Source organism: Bactrocera oleae, chromosome 2 (genome assembly GCF_042242935.1).
Source record: "Bactrocera oleae isolate idBacOlea1 chromosome 2, idBacOlea1, whole genome shotgun sequence".
In the NCBI taxonomy this organism is placed as follows: domain Eukaryota; kingdom Metazoa; phylum Arthropoda; class Insecta; order Diptera; family Tephritidae; genus Bactrocera; species Bactrocera oleae.
In genome coordinates, this window is record NC_091536.1 from 38,218,029 (window position 1) to 38,229,286 (window position 11,258).

The 11,258-nt window shown below is 32.9% G+C and overlaps 2 long non-coding RNA genes across 2 annotated transcripts; both read left to right on the top strand.

Annotated features, from left to right (window-relative positions):
• The first annotated feature begins 1,125 nt into the window (after positions 1-1,125).
• LOC138858873 (uncharacterized) lies at positions 1,126-1,930 on the top strand. The gene is made up of 2 exons (XR_011397897.1): positions 1,126-1,333; positions 1,500-1,930. It is a non-coding gene; the product is annotated as an uncharacterized lncRNA (long non-coding RNA).
• A 1,661-nt stretch (positions 1,931-3,591) lies between these two features.
• LOC138858937 (uncharacterized) lies at positions 3,592-10,126 on the top strand. Its single transcript, XR_011397972.1, has 2 exons — positions 3,592-3,703; positions 9,332-10,126. It is a non-coding gene; the product is annotated as an uncharacterized lncRNA (long non-coding RNA).
• The last annotated feature ends 1,132 nt before the right edge of the window (positions 10,127-11,258 follow it).

Consider the following 11,258-nt stretch of genomic DNA (forward strand, 5'->3'; position numbering starts at 1 on the left):
GTTTAATTTTGCAGCACGATTCGTTAACCACCCTGTGTAGGCAGAATATCTTCAAATTATATGCAAAGTGGTGTGCGCATTGTAAATATACGAATCTGTAAGAGTACATTTCTTAACATTGAAATTAGCATTACTTTTCTCAGTTAACGTTGAAAATGATCTATTCTGCTATTTTTCAGTCCCCTGATGTTAATAGTGGCCAACAATTTTCTGTGGTGAAACACGCACATCTTTTCAGTACACCTCCCCAAAGTGGCGAAACGCGCTCATCGTTTTCAGTTCCCCTGCGAAAAATGAAATATTTTGATAATGGCCGCACTGTGAACCTTCTCTATAATCTACATTCTCTGTTATCATTATTGTTTTGTTAATAACCTTATATATGATTCATAGATAGTTACTATTGATTGTTATACTTTTATAGTTTACAATACCTACTAATTGTTAATATTCGCACATTAGATACATACATGTACCCTAATTAAACAATAATATTTTAAATTAATTAATTTAGTACTTAATACTCGTATGTAACTTTAATTTTATAATTTAAAAACTAAAATAGTGATATTGAAATCGAGCTTGAGAACTTTCCATCTAAATTTGCAAACATCGAAAATTAATAAAAAACAATTTAAAATTATTTTCGTTTGTATTTGTTACAGTAAAGTATCTACATTATATTTTAGAAATAAATGCATGCAAGTTTGTACACAACTCATGTAAAAGGATGAGGGCTACCATATATAACATGGTACTTAACATAGTGTGACGAACACGGATGATGGAGCAAAATCGAATCAGAATCAACTAGTTAGCGAATTCCTTGTTGCCAGAAGGGCTGCCGGATTGTGCAGTTCTAGTTAGAGTGTTGTCGTGTTAATAGCAATTGAGACACAAGCAAGAAGTTGTAAGCTCGAATAACGAGCAATAAATGCCAAGTTGTTGGAGTTAAAAATAAAGATAAATGTATAGCCATTAAATTTGGACTTTTATTTAACAATGCAGAGATCGAACTAAAAAGTGAGTTATAGGTAATCGATTTATCGAAAAATGCTTTTCTATAGATATAATAGCTCCGTTAGTTACCATGGCTACACGTTAAGAAACGTCAAAAATTGTACTGAAATTTTAACAATGTTTACTTCCAGTAACAGTTTGTCTGATTAACATGGGTTACTTAAGGTTACCAAACAAAATATTAAATTCTCAGCTGGCGACGTTTTCGAACCAAAGAAAATATTTTAGGTTAATATAAAGAAATCTACATTTTTGAATTTTGTGCTGTAAGGAAACAGAAGAAACAATTTTTAATAAAATTCCAATGATCAAGGTATATATACACATTCAACATAGAAATATACAATATTGGCCAGTTATGATTAAATTATTGATACTTGTATATATGTACAATATTATAACGCCGATATATGGCCTCAATTATGTGTATATAACATCTAAAAAAGTATATACTTTAATTATTTGAATTCGGTAAGCAGTCATTACCTCACACAAGGCCGAAGGACGATAGTTTACGTACAAGCCGCAGAACTTCAACACAGCATTTATTTCATTCTCACTTGGAATAATTTAATTCGATACGCAGCAACCACGGCGAAATGCGTGTTTGATTGAAATCGGGCATCTCATAGTATACATTTACGTGTTCTGGATCTTCACCTCATAGTAGGCATTAACATAGACTTGATCTTCCGAGATGGCAGTTCTCTGCGTATAAATAGCAGTGTTGTCCATTACCTCACCACTACCTTGCGGTGTGCTCCAAACGATACAGCCCATTCTTAGCCTTCTCTGCGCCACACAGTCAATGCGGAAAACTGAAATAAAAGGAAAACAGTTGAGCGTCAACTAAAAACACCTAAAAAATATACAAAGTAAATGAATAAGTAGATTTTTGTCCAAAAAAATATGTAAATGGGTCGATTCATTGTTTCAAATTATCAACTGTTATTACAATTGATATATCAGAGCTATTGTATGCTTCTGTTGGTAGGAAAACGTTATACTTGTTAGAGCTTTAAAAAATTTTACATTTCATATATTAGTGACAATACTCGAGTACTCAGGTATGAACTAAAATGTATTACTCGTTGCAGTTCTCTGGTAAGAGTTATCATGACCGCTTAAGCGCAGTGATAATTATTTGAAAGTTGCGAACGGTTTTATGTTAACGCTTGTCTGGTCAGTTCATACTGTTTTCTGGATGGCGGCTTCATGAATAATTGGCCACCGATCAACTTGTTATTTTTAGCAGAAAACACAAGCTACACTCTGTTTTTAAATCGCTACACACAAATTATATATTTGAGTTAAGTAAACTTTTATCCCTTAAAATAGCTTTATTCTTAGTAAGATTGGTACCGCAAAATTTTCAATTATTAGTCCGTATACTGCCTTCCAAACCGTTAACTCGAATCCTTCCAACTTCAATTCCTTGGCAACAGCAGCCGACAGTTATTTGAATTGCGAAATCGAAGAAATGTAAAGTTTAATTAGTAAAAATTGTAAGACTACTTGGACAACAAATATATACAAAACTGAAATCAGAGAACTGTGCACTTCTTTCTTTACTTCGTTAGGTGTTGGATTTCCTGGTGGGTAACGGTAAGAGCTCCACCAAACCCTACTTTCTTCCAATATAGTGCATCTTATTGCCAAACCAATTAATTGTAACTTAAACCGATTTCCAAGTTCCAAACATAAAAATGCTTTACGCAAACAGTTAATAATACTTTCTTAAGATGCGAAATAGATTGTTGTACCATAACCCATCGACCAACTTACACCATGTCATACTAAACTAATTCAATTCCAATATACATATCACATTACGAAACGATTGAACTGTTATAAACATCACAACAATGTACAAGATAAAAAAATATAATTGGGAGAATGAGTTGGGATAAAAACACTTACTGTATATAAATAAGAAATTTGAATTCAATAAAGCAGAATAAAATTTGTCATCGAACTATTCGGTCATTTATCCCATAACTCGTGCGTGGGTGTATACGTTTCTCCGTTTTTCTGCGTTTCCAAATTGTACGTTATTGACAGGCTGTATGTGTCGTTGTGACGTTTCTAAGCGATCGCGTCTCTCTTTTATTTCTTCGAATTTGTCAGTCCACCATCACACTACCCTAAAGTAACTCTGTAGTATACCCTGTGTTGCTAGTGTTTCCTGACCTGAGGTGTTCCTCTATGCTCCATCGCTTCAAACAACCTTTGAAGGAGCTGAATGGTCTGGTGCAGCTTAGGGTAATTGTGTTTCCAGCTGCTTCCGAACAGGCCACGCACTTGGCACCTTCTGTTTGTACAAATAAATTTCGGCCGCTATTTCATCCTTTGACCCACCGGTGAATATGTAGATTTCGCCGTCAATTTATTTTGTAGAGAGAAACATAAAACTGTCAAACCACTAAATAGCCAAGAAAGTTGTTTAGACAATATCAATATTATTTTTCGAACGTTCAATAAATATCACGATACGGGATCACCGTCAAACAATTTTGAACGTGTAGCCGTCGCCTTACGAGGAATCTCCACAGGCAATACTTGCAGAGAACGTATATCATAGAGAAGGTTCAATTGCGGACCAGCGTGTGAATTGTCAAAACCTAACAAGATTTTATTAGTGAATTTCACCTCATCTGGCTCGGAAGGAGAAATTTTAACAGAAGTGAGTGAACAGAGCTGAGCATTCAATGAAAATTATGCTCAGAGACTTGCTTTGATATTACAGCCACATGTTACTCTTTTGGCTTATATTCTTATACGTTTATATGCAATCATATTTATTCATATGAATATCATTTTGCGAATTTTTATGAATGCTTGCAAAACTGATAAGACTCTAATTAATTAATTAAATCTACACAAGCGCATTTGAATGTGCGGATTCAGAAATTGAAATCATAATTTTATCATATATCAACACAATATATGTGCGCGCATTGATTTATATGTACACGCATATATGTATGTAGACATAAAATTGCCGAACAAATAATGCATACAGAAACAAACATACATACATACGTATATGCGTACACATGTAAATATGTCACCCGCAAAATATACAAACATTGTTTTACAAAAACAACAATCGTCACAAGTCAATATGTCAGCCAAATAGGCGAAGCCCAAATTTATAGTAAATTGCACAACAACAACATTTTCATTCATGAACGCAGGTGTAGTTTTAACAAGCAACCTCGCTTCATTCAAAAAAACAGATACCCTCACATCTCCCCGAGCATGCTTTTGTCTACAAGCGTCTTTTCACGACGATGGCAAAAGCTAAAAATCATAAATCGAACAAATTTCTGATATTCCCTCTAGAAGGGAAAAGTGACAACCCCTCAAATATGAGTATTAAAATATTTTAGAATAAAAGTGACAACATAGTATATTTGTCGATTTACAATTCAAGAAACTTTTTAAAGAAAATATTCAATATTCCTCTGATTTATGTATACAGTAAGCCCCGGTTAAGTATCACTCCTCCAATCCCTCTTATCTGGCTGTGTCTTGTTGCATCTCACGTTTTTTTTTTCTTAATTTTTTAAGGAAAACGGTAATTTTTTTTAAATACATAGAAATTATTTCTTTGGTACCAGTCTCTGAAGTACCACAATAGCTTATGTACTACAAAGCATAAAAAATCTGCAACTTTGGTTTTGGCACTTAACCGGGTTTGACTGTATTTGTCAAAGAATGTGCGTATGTAAATATGCGAATTTTTTGTACACACATCTGCCCGTATATATGCACATGACTTGTTGACTTTGTTTCCATTTACGCATGCCATGTTGTATATGAATAAGGGTTGATTTTGCACTTGCCATATGAGATGTATGTTTGTAAGAGTGTGTATGGTTCTGGTATCCCATGAAACACTGAGTGTACATATTTACATACATACGTTGCATATAGACAAATTAACAATTATAATGGGTATTTTCATATTTGTTTCGCTTGGTCTTTTCTTATTGGGTTATGTCAAGCAAGAGGAATAATTAATTGTATGAAATAAAATAAGATTTTCTATACAATACAAAAAAACTTAATGTAATGCATTGATTAAAAAGAAACTTATTACGGTTTATTTTTGTAGCACGATTCGTGAGCCGCCCTGTATATGCAGAATATCTTAAAATTATATGTAAATTCGTTTGCGCATTGTAAATATACGAATCTGTAATCGTACACTTCTTAACATTGAATTTAGCTTATTTTTCTCATTTAACATTCATAATGCTCAATTCTGCTATTTTGCTCTCCGCAGGGGTAAAATTCTGGTGAAATCAGCTTATAATTTGTTTGTGGTGAAATGCACTAATGTTGGCGAGTAACCCTCCGTCAAGAGGAACATTTTGACAATCGGCACACCATGAACCTTCTCTATGATATACGTTCTCTGATACTTGTTCCCAACGATCTGTCAAATATATTTCCATTTAGGTTGACAATATTTTTGGGAGGGCATTTGCGCTCATGAAATAATCATTCTTGTAATGGGGTCAAGGGCATCGTAAAGGGGGAGTAGAGAAAGAATCAGCTGATCGATGTAAGCAAAGCTACAGCTGAGAGGGGTCCATGGAGAAATGTCAAGTCCGAAAGGGGTTGAGTTTCTATTGACAGCCAAGATGGCCGACTTTTAACCGGAAAATGGTTGCAACTTGCTATTTTCTTTAAATTTATGAAAAAGTTGTCTAAAAAATATTGGTTATATGTAAAACTTTAATATTTTTTCAAAATAAAATCAGTGTATTTTAATATATATTCTTAAAGGAGCCACTAATATTATATTAAACCATGATTATGAGACAGAGCTGCAAGGCTATCAATAGTCGGAACACTTGATAGTTTCGATAGCTTCTGCCCTCCAAGTCTATTTAGTTTGCGCTGGTTTAAATTAAAAACTTGGCCTTGCACATTTAATTTTTATGAAATAAACTTGAGATTTATTTATAAAACAAAACATTAACAATAACGGAAAAAACAATTTATAAAGTTACATATACAATTTTTCATGCTACTAATTAAACTGCCCCGATAACTGGAAAGTTATAAAAAGGTGAATTTTTTATACATTTACTAATGTAATATGAAAACAAAAATTCACTCTTCAATAATCCACTTGTTTTTGTTAAAAAATAGTGTCGACGTTTTTAGCTTTTATTGGTGTTTACCTAATAAGTATTGTAATATTGGCAATCCAGCCTGGCTAAACATTCTCTCCGACTCTGCAAAATTAAAGTTAATTAACGTAATATGCGTTTATATGCACAGTAGCTAGACTAATGCCTATGGGTGTATGTATTGAAATTCTAATTTAAGTTTTATTTATTTAATTTTTGTTTTTTAAATTTACATGTTTATATTATACATTATGGTTCTATTTTTCCTTTATATTTTTACAAACTTTTAGTAATTATTTTAGTTTAGCTTTAAATTATTAGTATTTATATATACATGTATATATGTATGTATATACATTTCAAACTAAATCTTCTTTCTTACAAAAATTTGTAAACAATTTTCGTAATTATTTTATATTAGATATCAAATATAAGCGCTTATACATATAAACATTAAAATCTAAATTTTCCTTTTTACGATCATTTTTTTGGTTAACATTTATATATACTACATTATCATCAGAGAATGTAGATTATAGAGAAGGTGCAACTATGGACCAGCGTGTGAATTGTCAAAACCTAACAAAATACGATGAGCGTGTTTGACCACATCTAGCTTGAAAGGGAAAATTTTAACAGTAGCACGTGAACAGAGCTGAGCATTCAATGAAAAATATCCTCAGAAGTTTGCATTAATATTACAGCCGCATGTTACTCTTTTGGCTAATAATTTTATACGCGAATATGCAATCATATTTATTAATATGAATATCATTATTTATTTTATTTTTTATGAATGCATGCAAACTGATAAGACTCTATTAGATTATGTAATTTTCAAAGTAATATTTATAGTCAGCTTAGGCATTTGATAATATTATATAGTTTTTACATAATATGTATTCCTAATAAATATTTTGTATGATAATTGTTACTAATAGTGATTAAATTTATTAAAACATATACATCCATAGGTCTTTTAGCATATTAATCTTATATAATCATTGGTATGTATATCTGCACAAGCGCACTTGAATGTACGGATTCAGAAATACAAATCATAATTTTATCACTTATCAATACGCAATACAAACATGTAAATATGTTTACTACAAAAAGTGTTATACAAAAACAACAATCGTCACAAGCCAAATAGCCAAAGCCTTAATTTATAGTAAATCACACAACAACAACATTTTCATTCATAAACGCGGGCGTACTTTCAACAAGCAACCTTGCTTCATTCATAAAAAAAAACAGACATTCTCTCATCTCCCCGAGCATGCGTTTGCGTACAAGCGTCTTTCCTCGACGATGAGAAAAGCTAACAAGTAAGAAAGGGCTAAGTTCGGATGTAACCGAACATTTTATACTCTCGCAAAGTCAAATGGTATACTCGTTTGAGATTTCTTTGTGGATTGACTGATATTTTCGGTAGAAGGTCAACTATAGGCACTGGGGTCCACATATTTAGTACTTAGGGGCTTGAACAGTTTTGGTTCAATTTAGACAATTTTTGGTCACAAGGTGGCATACTTTAAAAGTATTATTCACGCAAAGTTTTACCCCGATATAATCATTGTTGCTTGATATGCATAGTGGAAAGTGATAGAATCAGATGGAATTGAAAATGGTGTTATATGGCAAACAGGCATGGTTGTAGTCCGATTTCGCCCATTTTCGCACTATAACATAGAAATATGAAAATAACGTTATGTACCGAATTTTGTTGAAATCTTTTAAGCAGATCTCGAGATATGGGTTTTCACCTAAAAGTGGGCTGTGCCACGCCCACTGTCTAATTTTGAACGCGGTTCCTATAAAGTCATCGCATACCATCTCAGAGATAAAATTTAATGTCTCTGGCGAGTTTAGTGCTTGATTTATCGCGCTTTTAGTAGTTTTTAACAGTACCGTTATATGGGGAGTGGGGCGGCTTGTCACCCGATATCACCCATTTTCACACCGTCAATAGAAATGCCAAAAACTGTATTTGGTTATTATAGCTTTAGCGGTTTAGGAGATATGCACATTAAACCTATTAGAGGCGGGACTATGCCCACTTTAAAAAAAATTTTTTTAACTGCAGATGCCCCTCCCTAATGTGATCCTGTGTACCAAATAACAGTCGTGTATCTTATTGCGGAGCTTAGTTATGTGGGCGTGGCAGTGGTCCGATTACGCCCATCTGCAATACCAACCGTATCACGGTACCAAGAAACATGTCTACCAAGTTTCAAAAAGATATCTCAATTTTTACTCAAGTTACAGCTTGCACGGACGGACAGACGAACAGACGGACGGACGGATAGACAATCACCCGGATTTTAACTCGTCTCTTCATCCTGATCATTTGTATATATATAACCCTATATCTAACTCGATTAGTTTTAGGTGATACAAACAACCGTTAGGTGAACAAAACTATTATACTCTGTAGCAACAGGTTGCGAGAGTATAAAAATCATAAATTGAACAAATTTCTGATGTTATCTCTAGAAGGGAAAATTTGCAACCCCGCAAACCTACAAAACACAAAAAAAATTTACAAAACTGGCAACAAAGCTTTTGTTGATTTAAAATATTTTACAATTTTAAAATTGTTTTCCGTGCCTCACAAAAATCTGCGTCAATATGTATGCATGCTTATATAAGTTATTACATTTTATGTTACGTTTTTTTAAAAAAATATTATTTTTCAGGCCGAAGCCGTCTTTATTTGATCAAAGTAAAACTTAGACTGATTACAAACATTTCTTAAACTTAAAATTAAACCTAAGTCACATTACCGCTGTCCTCAAAGGTGTTGTTGACTCAGCATTTGCACATATGCACGTGTGGTGTCATTTGACAGTTACCCGTGGGATACTGCTTACAGTGCAAGTCTCACCTGAAGCTTTAGTTTTTGGCAATAAAGCTTTGTATGTCAATTCCAGCGTATGTGGCGTTAACTCCTCCCCCTTTAAAACATGCAGCGTCCTCGGTGGTAGGGAGTGATATGTGAGCTATTGAAGTGCTGGACCTTTCTGCAGGTGTAGGTGGATTATCTTCTGGACTGTTTGCATTGACTTCAATATTAATTTTAGTTTTTCTATTTAATATTGTATTTTTATCAGGATTATTGTTACTGGCTAAATGAGCTATCTATTATATACTATTCCCAGCAAACATCCCTGCACACGCACCACACACCACTTCACAAGCAACACTGATAAATTCCAACACACCACAACATTACCATCCACTCCTGAAAACACCACACACCAATACATACAACTTTACACAATTCACCGAGGGATACCAACACACACCACACCTTCAACACACCCACGATCTCACCACTACCCAACGAACAAAAGGGATGGACGATTGGACACGGGCCCTATTTTCGATCGATCGCCGTCGTATACGCATCATCCGAGTTCTGCTCTGCGCCAACCCGGATATCTATATTTTCATCTCGTTTTTCAAATCATTTTTAAACAACTTTATTGTTTGAAAGACTAAATAAAATTGCAAGTTGGAAAATCCTTTATTCATTTTTAACCATATTTGCTCTGTTTCATTTCGGGAGCGTGTGAAAGTGGTGAGTGTTGTGGTGCACTTTAGTACTAAACTATTTATGGTCCTTCGAGCCCTAGTGGACGGCACTATGGGTGTTTAAAAAAAAAAATACATTTATAAAAAAAAAAAACCTTAAGTGATATACATATACATATAGAAATGCCGTGCAGTTACCAAAAAAGGAAACAAAAAAAAAAGCAAAATTACAGTAATGTAACAGTACGTGCAGTTAAGAAAAAAAAGGAAAAAAATGCTTTAGTTTAAAACAAAGTGCGGTTACAAACGAAAAATACATATGTACATATATAAGTGCAATAAGTGCAGTGCAGTGCATATAGCCACATTACTGGAATACTGTTAAACAATAAAAAAAAAAAAAAAAAAAAAATTACAAAGTATAATTACTCATATGTACAATAAAAATTAATATTTAAATATAACGGACACCAAACTGTCTCAATTTACGGTTTAATTTACGGAAAGAGCCGAAAACAGTTTGGTACATATTATATATATATCTCTACATATATATACATATATATAGATATATATACGGGTATCGAAAATAGCCATATTACATAGGGTGATTTCCTTGTATGCTTACATTTGTGTATTAAAAACACACTTTACGTTTCCAACAACACACCAAAATATTCAGGTATTCACTTGCAAACTTTTCCAGCAATACCCCTTACGCTTAACAAAGCAATAAGCAGGATTGCGTCAAACCAAGTAAGCTAAGGCAAATTCAGAACCTAACCGAAAACATAAAAAAAAAAAAAAAAAAAATTACAAAGTATAATTACTCATATGTACATATAAGTGCAAAATAAGTGCAGTGCAGTGCATATACACTAGAATGCTGGTAAACAATAAAAAAAAAATAAATAAAAAATAAATAAATAAAAGTTCAATAAATATTAAAAACACATAAAACAATAAAAATAACAAAACGGGCGCGAAGCTTAATACAAAACATAAATCAAAAAAGCGGGCGCGATACAAAATACATATAAGCGGGCGCGATACAAAAAAAAACATATAATCCAACAGCTGGGACAACTACACCTTATAACGTCCACTTATATCTCCCACAACCCCTGCAGGAAATCAGAGTGAGTTGTATCGCTTCCTCTTAATGAGTATATTTACATGTATATATGTATGGCAAATTACGTTTTTTTTCCATATAAAAAACGAAATTAATATTTAAATATAACGGACACCAAACTGTCTCAATTTACGGTTTAATTTACGGAAAGAGCCGAAAACAGTTTGGTACATATTATATATATATCTCTACATATATATACATATAAATATAGATATATATACTAACCGAAAACATAAAAAAAAAAAAACAAGCAGAAATTTACATACATACATATATGCAATTTAGTTACAAAATATATACATACGTACATACAATATAGCACATATTCATATGCACATATACATTTTTACATATATATACTTAATCTAACAACAACCATATACATATATATATTAAAATACATTTTATATAAT